Below are 13,259 nucleotides of genomic sequence, written 5' to 3'. Positions count from 1 at the left end.
ATCTTCTGCAGCAGAGGTAACTCTGGGTCTTCCATTCCTGTGGCGGTCCTCATAAGAGCCAGTTTCATCATAGCGCTTGATGGTTTTTGCAACTGCACTTGAAGAAACTTTCAAAGTTCTCGACATTTTCTCGACATTTTCCGTATTGACTGACCTTCATATCTTAAACTAATGATGGGCTGTCATTTCTTTTTGCTTATTTGAGCTGTTCTTCCCTTGGTCTTTTACCAAATAGGGATATCTTCTGTATAGCCCCCCCCCCCCCCCCCCCCCAACCTTGTCACAACACAACTGATTGGCTCAAACACATTAATTCGTGGAATTTATTTCCTTAACGTTTTAGGAAGACACACCTAATTGAAATGCATTCCAGGTGACTACCTCATGAAGCTGGTTGAGAGAATGCCAAGAGTGTGCAAAGCTGTCATCAAGGCAAAGGGTGGCTACTTTGAAGAATCTCAAATATAAAATATATTTGGATTTGTGACACATTTTTGGTTATTCTGTCTTCACTATTATTCTACAATGTAGGAAAAAATAAATAATAGTAAAAATAAAATAAAAACCCTTGAATGAGTAGGTGTTCTAAAACTTTTGTCCAGTAGTGTACGTAAATACCCATCCACATTATTTAGTAACATTATCTATTGCTATTTTTTTTTTACTCCCCCACTGACACTCAGTTCTCTCTCTTGCTCACACTCTGACACACACACACAGGCTCACACCTTCGTTTTCTCACAACCCTTCTCTAAACAAACCCTAAACACTTTAGCAAACCACAAGGGGGTTAAACTGCCTGAGTCCTATAATGGTTCTGGCTGTTGAAAAGGGGTGTGGTCTAAAGCCAGTAACATCTGTGCCTTTACCCTCCGCACCCACAGCATGCTGGTGGAACAGAGCGAGAGAGGGGAGGGAGAGAGATTATGACGTAGCGAGGCAGGGATGGACCATTTATTTTCGCAAATTCTCAGGAATAGTAGGGAGAGGCTGCATTTGCCGGCCGGCTGGGGGAAGATCAGGAACGTCTTCTTTTGCTGTGTGCTGTTAACCTCCCACAAACCGGGCTCTGGGAATACATCCAACCAGAGCTGGCCTATATTCTTCCTCCCTTTCATTGTGGACAGCCCTTGGGGAATTTTGTCACTTGAGGCTTTTTAAATCATGTGCTGAGATCCAATCAGTGTGTTACCTGGATACTGATAGCTCCCAGAAACAGTCTTTCGCTGGTAAGCTGTGATGGAAGCAGCTCTGTAGTAATGTGCGTGTGCAAAACTGGATACTGCAGCAACGTGGACTCTTAAAGGGGATACAGCAACTCTCACTCACTTCAATAGGGGGTAAGAAAATGCTGAATTTGATATCCCACCATTCTCCCCCGCAATGAAGTGTGAGAAATGGTATCTCTGTCGATAGGATGGTGTGATGCCTGCATGTGATTGTTAACTCTGCGAGGGGTATAGGCCTTGATGGACTGTTAACCCTTCAGTTGGCTATCTCAGTGTGTTATTCCACTCGCTGGGAGGTGTGACTGCTTATATAATTAATTGGGAGGTGGTGGTTTGTTGAGAGGGGGGGGGGGTGCCTTGGGCAGTTCGTAATGTAGAGATCTGCCCTCTCTGCATGCGGGGGACTGCCCCGTAATGACAAGCTTCGTCTAGAGATGTGCTGAGGCGGCGGGACAAAAATGCTCCAACCTCCCTCAACAGTTTTCTGTATCAGAGTATGCAGCCTTTGAGCAGAGCTGTGTTTGTGCATGTGCGAGGGAGATGAGCTGGCCTACATTTTTATCGGGGGGGGTGGGGCAGTGCAGATAAGGAGGTCAATGAAATGGGAAGTCACCTTGAAAAGAGAAGTCTCTTCAAGCGGTCTCTCTCCCAGGCATGCTATTTTCCACTCTTCATATGGTCTCTCTCAATTCATTTTGCTTTTCTTTATCAACATGCCCATAGGAGATGCAGCAAATCCAAGGAACAAGTAGTTCAACTTAATGCCTACGTAGATGTTACATGGCGAGATAGTGAAAGGGATTGAAACTAACACTTGAGAATGGTGGTGCAGACTCCTGTGTAACCTAGTCCCAATGTGTGTGCAGCCCTTCCTCTGGTTTCCATCCCTCTCCTCACCTCCCCTCCCCTGCCCCATCAGTCTGTAATGTTAAGCAGTGTGTATGTATGAGAGTGGGATCCCCTAGCTGGTTGTCATGGCAGTTCCTAGAACTCATCAGTCCATCCATCCAGACAGTACATCTATCCATTTTGGGGGTATTTTTAAAACCCCATCAAAGCATTTAAGGTAAGATACTAAAAATCCATACTTTAGTGTGAGATATGACAGAGAATTAGACCTTTACTAGTTTTTAAGCCAAAATGTAGGCGTGGCCTCTGCTTAGGGAGTGGGCGCTCTCTCAAATCCAATTTGCTTTGAATCCTTAAAAGCTGTGTTAGATTTTGGCTGGCGAATTTGGAAGAAAATAACATTTCTCCCCACAAATGACAGCAAACGGAGGATTAAAGAGAAGGAAATATGTGGAATATAAGATTTTAAATAATACACAAAGCTTTAACTAGTCACCCAGCTGGCGTTGTCAAGGCAACTGAGGCATCGTGAGGATTCCGCAGTTTGAAACTACATTGCAGGATAAGATGGTGTCTCATGGAGACATAACATGCACAGCTTGAGCTACTCCAGGAAGTGACGTTGCAGGCGATCTCAGTGCTGGCCCCTCTCACTGATTAACTCTAGTTGAAGGCCGACCGGGTACTGCAGGCTAACTAAATTATCCTTATAACTTCTGTGAGCGATTTTTAAGAAGCTGTTCAAGGACATACGTCTGGTGTATTAGACGCAGTTATTGGCACCTTGATTGTCTTCGCACATTTTTTATTTATTTACACAAAGATTGACATTTTTCCCTCACTATAATGGGGATCCTGTTTTCTGCTAACAATACCTGCAGCACCGCAGTAGGTCTTGAACTTCTATGGCTTCAATGAGAGGGGGCAGTCATATGTATTGTACACAGAATTGCTTTGAAATAGTGCTCAATAGTTGCATGAACGGTGACCATATGATGTTTGGGATTCAAATGAGTAATTTATGAGCTTTTCTAAGGGTCCAGTTCAAAGCTCCAAGGATTCCCCCTGACCCCACCTGTTTTCTTTCTCTTCCCTTTTTGCCCTCTCCCTTCATAGGCCCTTTGACCAGGACAAAAAAACAGACACTGCCTGGATGACACCCACCTGACCAAGCATGTTAGGACACTAATGTCCCTCCCAACCCTTCCCTACTAGTTGCACTAATCTTATAGTTATGGCCTTGCTTAAAGTGGTCATTTGCCAAAAACTATATTAATAAAACCCTATGAAATATGTCAAGAAGACATTGTAACAACAAGCAACCCCCTTTTTAAGTCTTCTGGGAGTGTGGAAAGGATAGACTATTGTCTCTCTGCATTGGAATTTTAATATCTGGCTGACTTTGCTTGTAATGAATCTCTAGAGGCATGTCAAGTAATGCAGTGTTAATGTTTGCTTGAAGTGAAGGAATTTAGGAGAACAGTCAATTTTAGAGTCATGGGTGCACACTAGGGCTGGGAATTGCCGATATGTATTGCGGTTCTCAATTCTATATGTATTGCGATTCGATACTGTGATTTTTATTGCGATTTTATGTTCCAAACATATTGCTCGCCACATGTCTGCTGCCGAGAGAGAGTCACGAGAACAAGTTTTGATCAGTCATGGAAATAAAAGTGCTGAAAACAATTTTGCTCCATATTTGAAAAGAAGATGGAGAACAAGCTATGGAGGAAAAGTACTGCAGTTATGGTGCCAACTAGTGCAAAAATAATATTGTGATATTGCTAAAACGATATATCGTCAACAATAATATCCCGATATGTAACTATCTGTTTCCCCCTCCAATCACTACTTGTAAGCTACCTACAGTTGAAGTCGGAAGTTTACATACACTTAGGTTGGAGTCATTAAAACTCGTTTTTCAACCATTCCACAAATTTCTTGTTAATTAACAAACTATAGTTTTATAGTGCATGACACAAGTAATTTTACTATAGTGCATGACACAAGTAATTTTTCCAACTATTGTTTACAGACAGATTATTTCACTTCACTTGAATCACAATTCAAGTGGGTCAGAAGTTAACTTGGTGTATGTAAACTGCCTTTAAACAGCTTGGAAAATTCCAGAAAATTATGTCATGGTGTTAATTAGCCTAACAGAAGCTTCTGACATCATTTGAGTCAATTGGAGGTGTACCTGTGGATGTATTTCAAGGCCTACCTTCAAACTCAGTGCCTCTTTGCTTGATATCCTGGGAAAATCAAAAGAAATCAGCCAATACCTCAGAAAATAAATTGTAGACCTCCACAAGTCTGGTTCATCCTTGGGAGCAAGCAATCAATCTCAGAACAACAGCACGTGACCTTGTGAAGTTGCTGGAGGAAACAGGTACAAAAGTATCTATAGCCACAGTAAAGTCCTATATCGAAATAACCTGAAAGGCCACTCAGCAAGGAAGAAGCCACTGCTCCAAAACTGCCATTAAAAAAAGCAAGACTACGGTTTGCAACTGCACATGGGGACAAATATCGTACTTTTTGGAGAAATGTCCTCTGGCCATAATGACCATCGTTATGTTTGGAGGAAAAAGGGGGAGGTTTGCAAGCCGAAGAACACAAGCCCGGGGGTTGCAGCATAATGTTGTGGGGGGGGCATTGCTACAGGAGGGACTGGTGCACTTCGCAAAATAGATAGCATCATGAGGCAGGACAATTATGTGGATATATTAAAGCAACATCTCAAGACATCCGTCAGGAAGTTAAAGCTTGGTCGCAAATTGGCCCCAAGCATACTTACAAAGTTGTGGCAAAATGGCTTAAGGACAACAAAGTCAAGGTATTGGAGTGGCCATCACAAAGCCCTGACCTTAATCTTATAGAAAATGTGTGTGCAGAACTGAAAAAGCGTGTGCGCGCAAGGAGGCCTACAAACCTGACTCAGTTACACCAGCTCTGTCAGGAGGAATAGGCCAAAATTCACCCAACTTATTGTGAAAAGCTTGTGGGAGGCTACCCGACACGTTTGACCCAAGTTCATTTGAAGGCAATGCTACCAAATACTAATTGAGTGTATGTAAACTTTTGATCCACTGGGAATGTGATGAAAGAAATAAAAGCTGAAATAAATCATTCTCTCTACTATTGTTCTGACAATACACATTTAAAAAAAAGAGTGGTGATCCTAAGTGACCTAAGACAGGGAATTTTTACTAGGATAAAATTTCAGGAATTGTGAAATTGAGTTTAAATATATTTGGCTACGGTGTATGTAAACTTCCGACTTCAACTGTAGGTATAACTACCTAGCTACTAGCTAGTTCAATATCTCTCATGATTATAAGGCCAACAAAATTTTTATAAAAACAGAATATTATTTAACTAAATGTTTAATTGTGTTAGCCCAGTCGGTAGTTTATCCAGGGTCAGTGATACATAGAGCAACCATGTGTTGTCTATGGGGAACAAGTGCAACCTTTTTGCAAGCAACATTGCTAAAATAAGATGAACCTCATAATGTCATCTGTAATGCTAATCTCCTGTAGCGTTATCTCCTTATTTTATATATTTTTATACATTTCAATAATTTAGCAGACGCTGTTATCCTGAGAAACTTGCAGGAGCAATTAGGGTTAAGTGCCTTGCTCAAGGGCACATCCACAGATTTTGTTTCACATAGTTCGAATCAACGAGCCGACTAACGGCCTTTCGGTAACTGGCCCAACGCTCTTAACAGCCAAGCTACCCGTACTTCATTTACAAAGGTTGGATTTGCACTAATTAATTTTGTATGTCAACATGTGCTGCATATGGTTTGCCTCAAATGCATTGTCTACTGGTGTTATTTTAAATCGAGAACCTATAGCTCAACATTTAGACTGTGTGAGTTTAGCTATTCTCTGCTTCAGATGACAGATGCCCAGTAATGCCATAATACTGTAGATCTATGGCTGCATTGGCAATGTATGCTATTATGATAAGCTGCAAAATGGATAAGCTGCAAAATGGATTCACATATCTTAATACTGAGAGAGGGTGACAATTAAATAAAACAGATTGGAGATCTTACAACTAGACAAAAATGAAATGTTTATTTTAGAAACACATACATTAGAGACAACCCCTTCCCCTCTTTAGTACATAATTGTGATCTGATTAATCAACATTGACACTAGTTCATTTTGAATAATAGTTTAACAATTCAAACAAGTTTAAACGCTTGACTTCAAAGAATCAACACTTCATCACTTCCAAATGTACAAATAAGCTAACTTTTATGTGAAGATGATAACATATCTTAGTCTAAACAACAATAGATATTTGAGAAATCACATGTAAGCATCATTTCATCAAAAAGTCCATACCAGCTCTGGCCAACCTTGCTCCATTGATCCCTGATCTACTTGGTGAACAGACTTCTTTTCCAGCCCAGCAATAGCACACTCATAAGTAAGTTTTAATAAGTTGAATTAGGTGTGTTATTGCTGGGCTGAAACAGAACCCTGCAGACCTCCAGCAGGGTTGGCCTGCTCCAATTGTGTGTGATTAACTGTATTTGTTTTGTATACAACATTTGCTTACATAGGTAGGCCTATACATATAACCCATGGCATATAGGATATACCCGTAGTCTCTTGAGACATCTATTGGGACTACTCTCTTCATCTGCAAACAGGTTGTCACAGCTTTCCATATGAGGACAGAAAACGTCACAAACAGGCTTCATTATACTAAAATTAGATGGCACTGAAATATTATGTTGCTATTACTGTATCTCTCCGTACTCAAAGTTTCCCCCTCTAGGGACTGTAACTGGAGAATCTTTTCATAATGTCCTCCCACAAAATTACCTGCCTTACTCATACAAAAAAAGATTGTAGTTTTAAAACTGCAGTCGACTGTGGCATTTTGGGCGCAGTAATTGCAGAAGAAATGCAATTGTTAACTGCAGTTACAATGCAAAATTACTGCAGTAAAAAAGTTGTTTTGTATGCAGTATTTGCAGCATACTGCAATTATACTGCGCTCTGACTGCAACTTTTTTTGTAAGGGTATCCTGTAGCCTACACCCTCATTTTACTGACAGCTGGAGCTGCAATCTCACCCTTTTAGTTGGCTGTTATCTACAAATGCATTTAGAGACTGTTTATCATTTACAATGATTACATCAAATAACTACCTATTAGCTAGCTAACTAGCTGATGACATTTAATTCACTTAGCTAAACCATGTGTATAGTTAGCTAGCTAGCAGCTCAGTTGAGTTAGCTTAGTAAGTGGCCTACTGTAGCCAGCTAGCTAATAATACATCTTGTTTTTACATTATTTTATTTATTTATTTACTTACTTGAATATGTTCTCCCACTGCCAATTATTTTGTTTTTGTAAGGACACTCTTCCAGATTCTGTGACGCACATAACACCCAGCACCGCTTCTACGGGCGGGTTCTTGAAATGTAACATCCAATAATAATTTTGCCGCAGGGAGCCAGTGGACCATTTAAAACATTTTTGCAATACAAAATTCTCTAAAACACGAGACTACCTTGTATTTAACAATGTCACATGGTTATTTTAATTTAATTTAGAAAGCCTTTTGTGTTCATTTTTTAAAACATATTACTCACAAGTATTTGAGTACTAATATCAATTTGAATATTCTAATAGCCGCACCATCCCTAATATGAATGATATTTGGGGCGTCACCAGAGAACTTCAGGCCAGGTTTATTTTCAAAGCAGTTAAACCTCTGTACCAAACGCTTGCCATTTCTTTAACCTCAATTTGAAGGTCGACCTGGGGAAGAATGCAAACTCATCGCAGTAAAGTTTAAACTGGGGGGTGGACGACATGTCTTGTTGAGATTGACAACCCTGCCCGTCTTTCAGCCAGCTCTTTTATCCTCACTCCCTCAATTGCCCCAGTCAGGAGGGAGTGTGGAATTTGACCTGTGTTGATTTTACCCGAGAACCTGATTTGTCTTTTACTCACGCTGTGTGACTACAGTGGGCAAATGCACTGTCCTTACCATGGCTCTGTAAGGGGAAAGACTAGGGCTGGCTTTATACTCAAATAAACATACTCTGTAACCAGTTTGTACAGTGCGTGGTGAAGTATCAGAGGTCTCCATGTGGAACACATACTCAGACCATATGACATGCATTCGTTTTGGAGCTCAGCTCATACTCTCTGGAAAACAGCAGTCTTTGGATAAATGGAGTTCCTTCCCTTACAAAAAAGTGTGCAGTTAGAGTGCAGTATAACTGCAGTATGCTACAAATACTGGCCAATATTTTTTACTGCAGTAAATTGCAGTTTTAAAAAGACAATTTTTTTGTTGTTGTAATGGGTCTTCATATCGTTGTTCTTCACCTCCTAGATATGATCACATACTGTACTCTGCAGTACCAGTCCCTAGGTAACTTTTCAGTACACTACAGCTACCTAGTCCAGCCTTGACTATATACAATTGTGGAGTTTAGAACCGTCGGTCGTAGTTGGCCAGTTAAATAAATGCATTTTCACATCCTAGGTCATGACACTAAGTGTTGACTGAACTGTCGCCCCATTGATGTGTTCTCGGTTAAAGACGACCTGAAGCCATTTACCCAAATCAAATGTGTTTTTTTCCCAACAGTCACTGATTCCCCTAACATTAGCCAAAGTCAATTCCAAGCAAAACTTCCTTCCTTTCTCTCTCTCTGTCCGTTCTTCTCTTTGTTAATCTGAGAAGGATCTCAGACGCCACTCCCATGAACACCTTGGGCTTTCGCCCATGTGACATTCACACTTCAGAGACACTGCTCCCCTGTCACATCAACACACAAACACTTTCATAAGAACTCTGTTACTTTTGTGTTCGGGGCTTGCCATACACTCGCAAGCGACTCACATGTGCAATTATGTTACACTCTACAAACTCTGTTTTAGTCCCCTTTAAAACGGACCAAATTGCTGTTATGGTAACGTAGTACATAGTGTTATAGCTTATGCATTTACAGCACTTAGTTGTTTGAGTCAGAAGTCTAGGGTTATGTCCATATTAGGTGTACAGTTTGATGCTTTATTAAAGGAAAAGTTAATATTTTCCAACCAAATGTACCGGACCCATATGCATTGTGTGCGTAACCTGATTATGGCGTCCACCCACGGTGCTCAGAATGACAGAAAGAAATAGCCTATTCCAAACAGACTGGGACAGTTGTGGGACAATTGATCCCAAATTCATACAACCTGTAGGCCTACATCCCAAAAACATTCAAAAGCAATGGTGTTCATGCAACAGATCAGAACGTTTCCCTTAAAATGTTGACAAACTATTATTTCTTAATGTTATAAGCGCAGCAATGTACACACAAGGCAGTAGGTTACGTGCAAATGTTCCCGCAATTAGCAGGATAACATTATTGTCAAAAGGGCACCACATATGCAAGCTGTTTCATGAGATGGAGATGAAAATATCAATTACAAATTTAGAAAGAGGGGAGATCTGAAAGTGCAACAACTAGCATGGTTTGCTAATATGACTAGGATTGTGTCTTTGGCTTCTGGACAATGAAAGAAAGTTGATTTTGAAAACCAATAGAACATGAGAGAATTAGCTACAGGCTTCAATGGCATATGGACGTATTTTATGAAATTATTGCCTGCATGTTTGTTTGAACTTTGGCTAGGCTACTTGGAAGCAAGGTAAGACATGCCTCACAATAAAGTAATGACATTTTCAGGTTTCCATTTTTTTTTTTTTAAGTTTTCAAAATGTATGCTGCATCCAGCTCATTGCAAAATGGTGTGACATGCTGAAGCCTGCTTAGTTGCCTATGCATTTGAATGGCGAATGGGAAGTGTGCTTCAATGACCATTTGAGAAATAAAAATGGCTATTTTTAATCGTGGCCATAAACAGTTTAAGATTTGATTGCATTTAGAATTGTTGCGCAATGATTGGGCTTATAAAAGCACATTTCACTCCATCAGCAGCAAACAAGCTGTTTTGATCTGTAGCAGCAGCTCTTACGCTTCATCGACTGGTATTCCAATCAATGAATGGGCTAAAATGCATTTTCGCATTTGGCTGGCCTCAATATTTTAAATCGTTTTTTTATCGGCCAAAAGCCGGCTATTAACGGCTAATGGAAACCCTGTTCCAGGCACTTTTTGTGTGAGTTCACATGGTTTTGAGAAACTGACCCCAACCAGCGATAGACTTGCTCATTCTGCATTGCCAGGACATGGATAAAACATGAATAAAAGCTCCAAAAACACCCAAATACGGCCTTTTAGAAAGGGCAACGCTCTTAGTATAGGCTAGTGATGCAGGTCTTTAGATGTTGTGGACATGCACTTGTGTCATTTCGAAATTTATCCGCAACTTTATTTCCTTGTGCTGGACTCGAGCGATACTTTTCTGTGTGCGCATGTGCTCACCAACGCTGTAGCCACTAGCCAAGCCATTGATTTTTGTGTTCACCTTCAGATTGAATTGCAAGCAGAAGTGCATGTTGAGTGAGCCAAAGTCAATGTGATGTCATGACATGTCGTGTGGAAAGAGGAGCAAATGGGATGCCATTTAATCTCTCGATGCCCCAGAGGGATTCAAACCGTTATTGAAAATGCACTCTTACTTCCCCTTTTCCCGACGGTAGCCTAATCGTCGGACCTGACTGGATTAATGAATGAAAGATCAGTTACTGGTCCAGGGAAGGGATGAGGGAAGAATCTTTTCATAATGAAATGGAAGGAACGGTTGGTTATAAGTGATATGGAGATGAAGTCCTCCTCTCCTTGTTTCTACCCATAAAGGTTATCTGGCACAGTGTTTGAAGCTTGAGCAAGCCAAGAGATAAAACAGAACATCTCAAAGAAACTGAGCGAGGCAGGGAAGAGAGGAAGGGGATCGAGGGAGAGAAGAGGCAAGTGAGAGCATGATGAAAGAGGAGAGCGAGAAGAGGGTTGGTTATGTGAGAGCGGGAGCCAGAAGGGAGGGAGGCTGCTGGAGTAAAGGTGCCAGCTCTCGTTTGATGTGTGCAGCACAGCAGGCCTCCTTTGTGGGGTTGCCTCCAGACTGCCAGCGATGATGCACCTCTGTCCACATTCATCCACCACCTTCCTAAGCCAGATACATGGTTTAGGAACGTGAGCACCACCCACGTTTAGGGCTCTTCTCTTCTGTTTTTTTTCCTCTGCAAGACCTAATATAGGTGAAGGCTTATCGGGCTTAATCTCGGATACAAGTACTGCATGTAATGTGCCCTTGTCTCAAGCTACAAAGATTTGATGCTACTCTACACAGGAACTCCGCACCAAGCCAGGAGTAGACTTGCCTATCAGAATAAGAATTAGAGTTTTTGATTCGTTTGTGGAATTGTGTTTTTGTGTGCATGTATCGAAGAGAGCGATATTATTGCAAATAATAATGTGGTCCAGAGTGTGGGAGAACTAGTAATATGAGGTGAGAGTAGCTGGTAGGTGTTGTTGTGTTGAAGTTGTTCAGGGTCATTGAGCCCTCCAAAATATGAGTGGAATGTGATCTTGTCTTGACAAGCCAATGGGAGGGGGGGAAACTTGAAAGCTTCACATACAACCTTATAGAGGGGCAAGTTCAGGGGCCAGAGTCAGGTTAATGAAATGACTGTAAACATTCAAACCCTCTGAGGTTTACGGTGACATTACTCCTAATCTGGCGCACACAGACTCTCTCCCTCCCTCGTTTCACGCTCCCTTTATTACATTCCCCCACCCCCACATTCTCCCACAATTTTTCACACACTCCTGCTTTTGCACTCACGCTCTTTAAAACTCACAAGGTCTCCCAACTAGAGGACCAAAAACGCCCATGGAAAGCAGACCCCAACAGACCCATGCCCATTTGGATGTAAGAGACTCGTTCAGATCTGAGAGTAGAACGAAATGGAGAAATAAACCTTTGACCTGGCGTAGCCAGTGCCATCAATGTCATGCCTTTTAAATAGCAGGGGGAAAAATAATTGTCGACATTCATAACAGTTATAGTCTATGACGATATCGTCTATATCAGGGGTGTCTGATAATGAACCTACATTTCTACATTTATTGACTGTGTCCAGCTCGCTAATATTCACTGGAATTAAACTAGACAGTCGGGAGTATAGAACATTTCAAAACGATGAATAGTTCTCTATGTTTTGCAAATTTGGATGGCAAGGAAATGTAACCAATTTTCAGTGTGTCCTTCCAGAACTCGTTGATGAACGAATGCAGCCCCCTGGGGCAAAATTTAGTTTGACACCCCTGGTCTATATGAATGCAGCTGCAACTGTATTGAAGCCATTGGGCGCAGTTTATTATGGCACAATACGCTTTATTACGTGCAACAGGTTCAGTGCACATCACTGCATTCTGTATCAGAAAGTAGGCTGGGCCTCTTTTAAAGTCTTGTACATAGATGCATTTGCACTCTTTTTGTTAATAAAGCCCTTTTGCACAAACCTCCATCGTACTTTACTTCATTGTTAACCTACAGATGTACAAACTACTAGACCTGGTCTCGGGGATGGCTCACTCTAGAGATCTCTTGAGTCAGGTAAATCTGCTTTCAGTTTCTTTGCACCCCATGTATGGAATGATCGACAGAGTTTTCTGCAACTTGATGTTATGGTGCCTCTGGGGCACTTAAATTGTTGATTTAAGGACCTCTTTGCTGAGGAATGTGATCGTTTTCCCTGTGGAAATACAGTTTATAAAACTGAATGTGAAAAATATACGAGTGATATTGGCCGAATGAGCCAGAGTTGCGTGTCCCTAAAGACTACCTATAACAAATTACAAAAAAAATATTCCTTATGTTTCGATGTGTAGTATATTATTTGAGTCTGCTTCAAACATGCACCTGCGCACTGCACTTGTACTCAACAATAAATTACAGTTTGTTGTTGCAGCGATCATTCAGGGCCACACTTTTTGCTGCTGGATTGAAGTGCTTGATCACGGAGGTCCAGCAGGGACTAGAGACAGCTGCTGACAGATCTCTCGCTTGTTCGCCGCATGTTTTGGCCATGTTTTGATGCTGCTGTGCTGCGGGCAGGAAAGCATGGTGACCCTTGACTGCTTGCACAGTTCGGGTGGTGGCCAGAACAGATTTTTTTTCTCCCACTGGTATTGGGCAGTATCTGTGTCAGGATGTTCCACACAACCCTATTGGA

General features: G+C 41.4%; 1 protein-coding gene across 4 annotated transcripts in view; it reads left to right on the top strand.

Annotated features, from left to right (window-relative positions):
- LOC129817358 (disheveled-associated activator of morphogenesis 1-like) overlaps window positions 1-13,259 on the top strand; it is a 145,142-nt gene that overhangs the window by 55,126 nt on the left and 76,757 nt on the right. Inside the window, exon 1 of one of the 4 annotated variants that reach the window (XM_055872500.1) lies at window positions 921-1,340. The exons of the other annotated variants lie outside the window; for them this stretch is intronic. The gene's annotated coding sequence lies outside the window, so the exon portion shown is untranslated. Of the gene's footprint in view, window positions 1-920; window positions 1,341-13,259 lie in introns of those variants that run through there. 4 annotated transcript variants of the gene reach the window in all.

Source organism: Salvelinus fontinalis, chromosome 20, assembly GCF_029448725.1.
Source record: "Salvelinus fontinalis isolate EN_2023a chromosome 20, ASM2944872v1, whole genome shotgun sequence".
Classification (NCBI taxonomy): Eukaryota; Metazoa; Chordata; class Actinopteri; order Salmoniformes; family Salmonidae; genus Salvelinus; species Salvelinus fontinalis.
The sequence above is the reverse complement of the archived record's forward strand: the minus strand, read 5'-3'. Positions and strand labels throughout refer to the sequence as shown.